This window comes from Hyperolius riggenbachi, chromosome 4 (genome assembly GCF_040937935.1).
Source record: "Hyperolius riggenbachi isolate aHypRig1 chromosome 4, aHypRig1.pri, whole genome shotgun sequence".
Taxonomy (NCBI): domain Eukaryota; kingdom Metazoa; phylum Chordata; class Amphibia; order Anura; family Hyperoliidae; genus Hyperolius; species Hyperolius riggenbachi.
This window is the reverse complement of record NC_090649.1, coordinates 432,309,769-432,320,724: the sequence shown is the minus strand read 5'-3', so window position 1 is coordinate 432,320,724 and position 10,956 is coordinate 432,309,769.

The window sequence follows — 10,956 nt, the reverse complement described above, 5'->3', positions numbered from 1 at the left end:
GTTGCACAGTGAAAGAAAGCATTCCCAGAAGTAAAGTGCAGCAGTTTAGAGCGAGTGCAGGAGGATCATATTGCACAGCAATCACAGTGCCTGCAAAGTTACTGAGCTGAGCTGAGCCAAAAGCTTCCAATTTGTTTACTGTGCACAACTACAGAACAGACAGCCTGTAATGAGCAGCACGTTATAGCCAGTATGTGTGCTCTACACATATCTGGCAGTGGCACCGATGTCCCCTCTCTCTCATCTACCTGTCCTTGCAAGGCTGGCTCCCCTCCAACACAGCGATCCATCTCTGCTCTGCTTCCAGGACCCTGCTGCCCGCTGAGAGGGGGCGTGTTGCTCCTGGCCCCGCCCCCTTTGCGATCCTAATCACTAATTTTGATGATTCGGATGATTCGACTCACAAAAGAGATTCGGATCAAAGATCAGAATCGTTCATGATCCGGACAACACTAACTACACCTGCAGGTGTAATGTCTGATTACCAAGGAAGAAACAACAATTCGAACTTATTCCACTGCGCTCAGCCAGTTAGTATCACCAAAAGTACTTGTTAAGCCACCAATGAGTGCTGCTCCTGGTTTACTCTGGGATTGTGGTAAACATGCTGATAGAAACAGAAAGAAGAAAAAGGAGAGGAGCGCTCTCTGGTGCATTAACTTTTTTAATTATGCTTCTAGCCTTCTTGCACAAAGATAAAAAATAAAACTCAACAATGTTCAACTTAGAATAAAACTCATCACAATGTAATGTGTCACCGTGTCCTCGATGTTAAATCACCGATCTGGCTACCTCCCCACTATGGCCAGTAGTAGTGGTAATCCGATGGATCCGATCACGCCAGCGGGATGTGGTACACAGGAGTTTGCGGCAGCTGCCCTGCGCCTAGGACGTCATCACGCGTTTCGGCGTTCCACGCCTTCGTCAGATGACGTCATGGCGCAGACGGGCAAAGTTAAAAAGACGTATCTTAGCAACGTTGCGGGCGCACCGATGGTGGCCGAGTGGAACCAATATTAGTATGCGCATATCATGCGGATAGGAGGGCGCATAAAACGCCCAGGGTTGCGTAGCAACAGCAATATACAACAAGCCGGGGCGGTGCGCTCCTATAACTGGATGAAATCCAACGGTGGTGGGCGGGCATTAGGAAAAACATTAGTGTGCGCGTAACTACATCAGTAGAGGTGGTGGGTGGGCATAGGCAAATATATTAGTGCACACTCTTGAAAAACAGGAAGGACGTAACGATCGTCTGGTTGCTAAGCAACCTAAAGTACAACTTTAAACAGCGATATGCTTAGCAACCAGACGATCGTTACGTCCTTCCTGTTTTTCAAGAGCGTGCACTAATATATTTGCCTATGCCCACCCACCACCTCTACTGATGTAGTTACGCGCACACTAATGTTTTTCCTAATGCTCGCCCACCACCGCTGGATTTCATCCAGTTATAGGAGCGCACCCTGTTTATTTCCTTTTAAATAATGCACATTGCCTGGCTCTCCTGCTGTCTGTATGACTGATATTGTGGTTTCACCCCTCCCACAGTGTGATGCCATCATGATATGGTCCTGACAGTTTGCTGTCTGTGATCCTCATTGCATTGAGGGAAATAGTGCTTGCTTGGCAATAGGAAGCCATTATCTCCCTCTGTGCATAGAAGAACTCTAACATTCCATACAGATCACCTGGCAGAACTAAAGCCTCCAGTGATACATTTCAGAATAAAAATCAGAGAGAGGAAAGATTTTATTATGGGCAGACGCTGACTAAATATTCTATAATAAATTAATGTTGTAAACAATAAGCAATTTTATTCATTTTTTGTTTACAGTTCATTTAAATCAGTTTAGCTTTACTTACCTGGAGCCTCCTTCAGTGCTGAAAGTCTGTGTAGTCCTCCCTGCAGTTCTGCTGTCACTCATTCTTCTGTTGTCCCCTCCGTAGCGGTGGCTTTTGTGCAAGCACGGGTGTGTGTGTGTGATGCTTGTGCTGCCTTGCCTGGGAGCATTCTATGCAGTACTATTGCGCAGAACACTCCTGGCCACAAGCGTGACCATGAGCGGTGCATGCACCCATGCATGCGCAGAAGCCGCTGACCTATACAGAGTGGATGAATGGGTGACAGCAGAACTGCGGCGAGTGACACAGACTTCTCGGGGCTGCAGGAAGTCCCAGATAAATAAAGCTACACTGATTTCATTTGCCTCATGTTTTCTTCATGTGCACCTGTAGAATTTTTATTCTTTGCCAAATTGAACCTCCCCATAAAGGAGGTTTGGAACTCAGTATGCTGATGGGGGTTAGGGGAGCACACTTTCTTACCTGTAGGACTGTTCATGTAGCCCCTTGTTTCCTGTGATGGTTGCCAGCTGTACCTGGCCGCACCTAAAAGAATCCTGCTGTAGAGTGTGCTCCTGGCCGCAATGCATACTACAGCTCCCAGTATATATTGCCGCTTGCCTCTCCTGGCATGCATTGTGGCCGGGACTGTGCTTTACAGTGGGATTCTGGTTTGTTGGGATAGTGAACATCACATGGAATAAGGGCTTTACGAGTAGCCCCCAGTAGGTAAGCAATGGTGTAACCCCTGGCCTCCCAACAGCATACTGAGTTGCAAACCTCACTTATGGCCGGGTTAATTAAAAAAACATTTTTTTTCTTCTGTACTGATGCTCGGTGTACTTTCAAGTGTACAAGCATTTGTACTTGGGGCTTCCTATAGCCCCTTGAAGCTTGTGGGCTCCCTCGCTGACCTCCTGGGCTGCTTTGTTCCTCCGTTGGCTGGAATGGGTAAAGCCATGACTGGGCGCAGTCATGATCCAATGTGTATACCTGGCTGCATGCGTGCGACCCCCCCCCCTTCCCCCCCCCCCCCCCACAGCCTGAAGGGGGCGCTGGAGGAAGTACTCAGGTAAGTATAAATGCTTGTAGTTCTTTGGTTTCCTTTAGGCCTCTTTCAGACAGGAGGCTGAACTGTGCGCTTGTTGGGTAGTTCAGTCTCCCATCTGCTGCCTATCAGTGCATTTCAGGTGCAATTTAAACACAGAATTGCTGTGGTTCTTAGATTGGCAAGCGCTAACATGAGGTGGTGTTACGCAGCAGAGCACAGTGACCTGTCGAGTCTGAGCATGGCTGTGGCCACACCTGCCAAGCATGCAACTTCTCCCTGTGTGCATATACTGCAGACAGCGGTGGAGGACGGTCGAGCGGAACATGTTTGTGCTCATGTTGCTGGGGGGGAGAGAGAGCGCCTGTAGCTTAGCGGCTTTTTTACTAGTAGATGTATAATCCACTTTCTATTGGTTTTAGATATTAGGGATGAGCAGGCAAAATTCTGTAACTTGATATTTTTTTTTTCTTCTTCTTCTTCTTCTCCAATACCAGTTGCTTGGCAGAGCTGCTAATTAGGGGTGGTCAAATCATATGCAAATCAGTTTTAGTTGGTGCAGTGTTTGTTTTTTGTTTTACCCCTGTAATATCTATATCTCGTCAAATAGTGATGCACCCAAATTGGTGTGCTGCAAGTGCTGTTTGAAAGGGATCCCACCTCCTTATATTGAGTATCTAAAGTATATATATTCAACAGACTGCGCTTGGTTTACAAATGACTGATAAATTTAATGAATAAAAGTGCTAATGCCTTTTGAGGATATTGTCCTCAATAAAAGTCCATAAAAACAAAATATAAAACAATATTGTAAAATTGAGTTAATGCATTCACTTGATATAGTAACTGTTTGACAGGGTTAATGTGGATTCCCTCCTGTGAATGATATTATCCTGATATCGTATAATGCAGGGGTACTTGCTGATGTAAAAAGTCAGTGCTTTTGTAGCAGTGGTTATAGTTTTGCAGGCTCACTTGGATAGAAGTATAGAGACAGTACTTTTATGCAGTAGTTAAAATCTTGCAGGCTCACTTCAATTAAAGTGTCTGGTGCCTTAAAAGTGTGATATTGCAGCAATTGATGAGTCTTTGTATAATTCTCACCCGCCCTGGTAAGTTACTTGATCCTGAATGATGAACGCTGTGGAGGGGAGCCGCTCTATCTCACCCGCCCCGGCCGGCGGCAGGGTGAGAGAGACTAGACAAGCGCTGCTGTCGGGCTGGCTAACTATACTTAGAGAGCTACTGTATAAGATCTTTACAAAGACTCATCAATTGCTGCAATATCACACTTTTAAGGCACCAGACACTTTAATTGAAGTGAGCCTGCAAGATTTTAACTACTGCATAAAAGTACTGTCTCTATACTTCTATCCAAGTGAGCCTGCAAAACTATAACCACTGCTACAAAAGCACTGACTTTTTACATCAGCAAGTACCCCTGCATTATACGATATCAGGATAATATCATTCACAGGAGGGAATCCACATTAACCCTGTCAGACAGTTACTATATCAAGTGAATGCATTAACTCAATTTTACAATATTGTTTTATATTTTGTTTTTATGGACTTTTATTGAGGACAATATCCTCAAAAGGCATTAGCACTTTTATTCATTAAATTTATCAGTCATTTGTAAACCAAGCGCAGTCTGTTGAATATATATACTTTAAATATCTATATCTGTTAATAAGCCTTTAATGACTGCCACCTGTAGTGACCAGTAGTTATTGCTAAGGCAATAGTTTTGGGACCCAGTGCTGTACAGATGCATTGCTCTGCCATTACCTAGTGATGCATATGTACAGCACTGGGGCCCCTGACCTGTTGCCCTAGCAATCACATCCGATCACTACTGACATGTATGCTTGGGATAATGGTCTGCTGCATGCCCAGCTACCGTAGTAGTGAAATAAGGTATCGCTGTAATCGGGAAGGGACGTGTATATGACGTGTCAATACTGCTAGGGAGGTTAACAAATATATATTATCTCTATCTGAAAATTGATTGTTTGGGACCACTGATGGACAAAAATCTCCTAACCAATCTCATCAGGTTAATTAAATCTCTATCTGATTTTTGGATCCATTCGATCAATCTTATTGAATTGGTTAGATTTTTGTCTTAGTGGTCCCAAACCAGCATTCCTGAATGCTTATGTGAAGAATTGTTTGTAAACAATCGTCTGGCAAATTGTACCATTATTGGTCACCTTTTAAAGACTTGCTCATCCTCACTTAAGTTAGATAGGGGTCTAAAACAATTTTTAATTCCTTTGGGTGCCAATGTTCCCATTTTTGAGCTATATTTTGTCTCCTAGTTGCACCCCATCCAATTGGGGTAGAAATGTTTCAAGTGCGCAATTTGACATGTATTTTGGTTTGCAGTTATGTCTTGCCATAAACTAAATGTTTAACCACTTAAGGACCAGGGGATTTTCTTGAGATCGGTGCTTGAGCTCTCCAGCCCACAGCACAGATCAGGATTGAGCCAGGGCGATCAGACTCCCCCCCCCCTTTTTACCCCACTAGGGGGATGTCCTGCCCCCCGGGTCTGATCGCCGCCGGCTATCTGCGCTTTGCAGGGGGGACTCTTCAAAGCCCCCCTCTGCAGCGATTTCTGCCCTTCCCTGCCTGTACCTGTGGGCTGCGCAGGACGGATATCCGTCCTGCGCCGGATAGGATAGGCTTTAGCCTATCAGATGCCGGCGATCCCCGGCCAATAAGAAGCCAGGGATCGCCGATCTCCTTTACGGCGCTGCTGCCGTATGATGTAAACAAAGGGGATTTCTTCACTGCGTGTTTACGCATGCGAGCCGCGATCGGCGGCTCGCACACTGTTCACGGAGACACCCTCCGTGAACTGGCATGGAAAGGTGGCCGTTTCCATGCTATACCACGAACGACCTGCCGACGCCTATCGGCGTTAGGTGGTCGTACTGTATATACCTTGCATGTACTTGCATGCAAGGCTTTCTGCGTCATTTTTTTGATGACGTGATATGTTTATGCTGCCGCTGGCAGTCCTTGCACTTGCTTGTGATGTTTTGGTGTGATTTGCATGCATATGTTTTTATAAAAGGGAAATGTAAAAGGGCATTAAATATCAGTATTCTATACACAACATGGTCTTCCACTAGGCAACCTAGGCAGGTTGTTAAAGGAAACATTATCTGAGAAGGGATATGGATGTTTCCTTTTTAAAGAGAAACTGAAGCGAATTAATTTTGCCTATTTTACCTTATAATTCACTTCAGTGCTCTAATGCCAAGTAATCTAGTTTTTAGGTTTTACTGTTTCATTGTCTCTGCTCAATGGCACCTTCATTGAAGTATGCTAGAGCTCAAATCTATGAATTATTGACCCTTTTTATCTCTTTCCTGCTCCGGGAAGCCATTTACTGACAAGAAATTAGAGCCATAAAACACTTTCCTATCAGCGTGGTTTATGCTATAGTCTGAGCCAGTCTGACTCGGTCCCGACCCGGACAGAAAGTGTCACTTGCATACCTGATGTTTAACTCTTTCAGGCAGAGGAGGAGGGAAAAAAGGAATACAGCCTAGTTATTTGTGTACTTGGCACTGTACATACACATGTCCATCTCATCATGTGACATGTCACCTCGGTTGTCCTTTAAAGGGCAACTGAAGTATATAGGATATGGGGGCTGCCATATGCATTTCCTTTTATACAATACCAGTTGCCTGGCTGTCCTGCTGACCCTCTGCCTCTAATACTTTTAACCATAGACTCTGAACAAGCATGCAGCAGATTAGATGTTTCTGACATTGTCAGATCTGACAGATTAACTGCATGCTTGTTCCTGGTGTTATTCAGACACCACTGCAGCCATATAGAGCAGCAAGGCTACCAAGCAACTGGTATTGGCCTCCATATCCTTACTTCAGTTGCCCTTTAAGGCTCACATTGTGTATCCAGTTAAAACCAGGGCTGTGGAGTTGGAGTATTTTTGGGTGTCTGGAGGCGGAGTCGGGAAGATGCACCGACTCCTAATGAATTTAAACTGTAGTAAAAATAGAAAATATGATAAAATATTCTATCAGATAACAGTCCTCATAAATAACATATATACTGTAATAGCTGTGCTTAGTCCACAAAAATGAAATAAACCAATCAAAATTAGTTACTTGTGCTGCTTCCATAAAGCAGTCCCCATATTTTTAAGTCAGATATACATACATACACACACCTCACATATACTAAATAACATCATGTGTAGCAGTGTCACTAGTATGGATGGTCAAGGAGATGGAGATAAATATGCGCCAATGCCGATTTATGCAAATGTATGCACTCCTTTTGCTCATGAAATCAAATATTTTGATATGTTAAAATTTGGTTTGGTGACTACGAATTAAATGGTACCTGAGAAGGATGAAAGGAAAAGTTTTATACATGCCTGGGGCTTCCTCCAGCGCCCTTCAGGCCAGTTTCTCGCTGTCCTCCTCCACCACCACCTGGATCTTCTGCTATGAGTCCCGGTAATTCAGCCAGTCAGTGCAGTCCGGCCGCATGCCGCTCCCACAGCCAGGAGCATTCTGCACCTGCGCAATAGTGCTGCGCAGGTGTAGTACGCTCCCGGCGGCGGAGTGTGTGCATGCGCATTACGCCAGACTGCCTCAAGTACCTGGACCCATAGCAGAAGATCCAGGTGGCTGAGGAGGACAGCGAGGGACTGATCAGCCTGCAGGGGGCTGGAGGAAGCCCCAGGTATGTATAAAACTTTATTTTCATCTGTCTCAGGTTTACTTTGTTACACAGTAGTACTATACTCTACATATGCACTCCCCACAGAGCTGCAGGGAATCCACTGAGAATGTTGTGCACACTGAACACAGAGGTGTTGTCTATCACCCATAAACCTGGTTCAGATTGTGCATGAAGAATGCATAATAGAGGAAGAATCCCCTTATTCCCCTGCAGAGTACCTGCACATCACTCTTACATATACCCACAGTTACATTGCCTAGGGCCTGATATGTTCTTTGTTCCGGTCTGTACCTTTTACAAGTACTAGTTTTAGTCTATGACTAAAGGGAATACATATAGCAGTCTACATATCCTTCTCACTTCAGTTGTCTTTTAAAATTCCTAAGTGTTGGTAGTTAATAGACTAATTTCATTTTACATACTTTCAATCAACAATATTGTAATATGCAAATTAGAGGAGTCCGAGGAATCCTAAACTGAGGAGTTGGAGTCTGGATTATTGTACCGACTCCACAGCCCTGGTTAAAACATACCACCAATTGAGGGAAAGCTCCATTGCACATTACATGCGGTGTGACATTCAATTTGATGCAGTTAAAAGTATGCTTCAGTGCAACTTTAAGGGCAGGTTCACATTGGAGCGCATCCGCTCCGGCGCTGGCGTTCTGTTAGCCGAGCGGGAACGCAAGGTCCCGACATGTCGGGAACGTCTGCTCCGATGAGCGGAACGTAACTCAATGTGAACCGAGCCTAAATGTATGTCACAATGCCTTAGTGTGAGTAGCCTTGAGGCAGGGGACACAACTGTTTTCATGCATGTTTTCTGAATGAGTTCCCTTTTCACGCGTGAAAAAAAAAAAATTCTGCAGGATGATTCTGCAGTTTCCTTTAACAGTTACATTAGCGGCTGTGGAGAGGAGAGAAAAAACAAAACAAAAAAACAAACAAACAAAAAAAACACCTTTTTTCCTGCATACAAACACATGGCATGCAGAAAAACATGCTCAGAAAATTGAAAGACAAGTGTGTCCCTTTCCTTAACCACTTTACCCCCCGCGGTACGAATTTCTCCGTCCCTTTTTCCACCCTTATAAAACCAAGGGACAGAGAAATCCGTACCGCCCGCGCTACCGCCGCTGTTCGCGCTCCCGGAGATCAATGAACGGGAAAATCCATTCCCGGTTATTGATCTAAGGCCCCGCAATGATCTGCTGCTTCTATGAGAAACAGCGCGATCATTGTGATTTTCCCAGCCTCATAGTGCTTCCTGTAAACATCCTTCCGGACGCTTACAGGTCGCATGAACAAAGACTCACTGTGGCCATCTTGTGGCCAAATCGTAAAACTACACCCTAAAGCATTTTACATATACAAATACATTAGTTTTACACAATAAATTAACTAATTACCTCCCACACTCCCCAATTTTTTTTTTTTTGTAATTAAAACATCTTGCAGGTAGTGTAATTAGAGTACTGCTTCACACTGACACACCTAACTCACTGTGTAACGCACCGCAAACAGCTGTTTGTGTAGTGACGGCCGTGCTGGACTGGTGCGCACCATGGCGAGATTGCTCTTCCTCACTCAGTGATGTCAGGTAATGTCTGACTGCCTTATCAACTTTCAATGGTTCTTTCTCTACCATTGTTAAAGCTTACATCTATTTATTTAAATACTTGTTCTGCTTGCTGTTCAGTACCTGCAATGAGAATCTTTTATGGAGGGCAAGTCTGCCATTGTGAGTGACCACTGGTAATGGCCAGGGAATCCTGGTTCGATTCTGGTCCGGAGTGGGAGCCTAAGAAACGGCTACCACTACCACACGTCCAAGGAAGGCAGTAGGCACGCTGTGGACAAAGGAGCAGGAACGGCTACCACACATCCAAGGAAGGCAGCAGGCATGGCATGCACGTCCCAAGGTAGTGACCAAAAGGAGGACTTTCGAGGCCCTGCTGTATATGACACTGATAGACTTTACTACCTTTAACGAGAATCTGTTATGGAGGGCAAGTCTGCCATCCATTCAACTGAAAGGAATGCACTGACTGCCAGGTTTAATACAATGTGCAGTCACACAGGTGCAGTTAACAGGAATGTATGGAGTGGTATATCACACTGCGCGCACTCATGTAGGTATGTGGGTGCACTGACCACAACAGATAGGTATATGCAGTGATGAGGTGGGTGCACTGAACACAACAGGTAGGTATATGCAGTGATGAGGTGGGTGCACTGAACACAACAGGTAGGTATATGCAGTGATGGGTATTACAATTTGCACCTGTCACACACAGACAGATAGCGGACAGGCACAGTGACACTGCGTGCGCTCAGCTCACGTAGGTAGGTGGGTGCACTGTGAACAGGTAGGTAGGTATATGCAGTAATGGGTATTACAATGTGCACCTGTCACACACAGACAGGTAGCGGACAGGCACAGTGACACTGCGTGCGCTCAGCTCACGTAGGTAGGTGGGTGAACTGTGAACAACAGGTAGGTAGGTATATCCAGTAATGGGTATTACAATGTGCACCTGTCAGACACAGACAGGTAGCAGACAGGCACAGTGACACTGCGTGCACTCACGTAGGTAGGTGGGTGCACAGTGAGCAACAGGTAGGTATATGCAGTGATGGGTAATGTGCACCTGTCACACACACAGGTAGTCACTGAAAGTTCTGGGCCTGGCAGTGGCACACACAGTATGAATTATCAAGGCTGTGTATGCAACACAAGTGTCAGTGGGACACACAGAAAAAAAAATAGATCACAAGAACAAGATTAGCTCTCAAAAGAGCTGTTATGGGGTGCTATTATAGCAATAAGAATCAGCAAGGAGCATGCTAACAAGCTTACAATAGCCCAACTAATCTTTCCCTATGAGAGAGTCTGCAGCAGCTGTCCCTTCTCTATTTACTGCAGGCACACGAGTGAGTAAAATGGCCGGCGATTCCTGCCTTTTATAAGGGGGGAGTGGCTTCAGGAGTGAGTGTAGCCTGATTGGCTACAATGTACCTGCTGATTGTGATGTAGAGGGTCAAAGTTGACCCTAATGGTGCACTATGGGGGCGAATCGAACTTCCGGTAACGTTTGCGGTTCTCCGCGATCGCGAATCCCTGGAAGTTCGCCTGGAACCGTTCACCGGCGAACCGTTTGGGCCATCTCTAGTGAACAGGCAGCTAAAGTTGTCTGAGGACAAGAGGATGTAGAAATTGGTACAGCAAGTATTTGCCTTTTTAGTTTGAAAAACCTTGCAGAGTTTTTTTTTACAAAACTTTTTCATGCATAATTCATTGAAATTAATGTTCTGTCAAATGCATATGA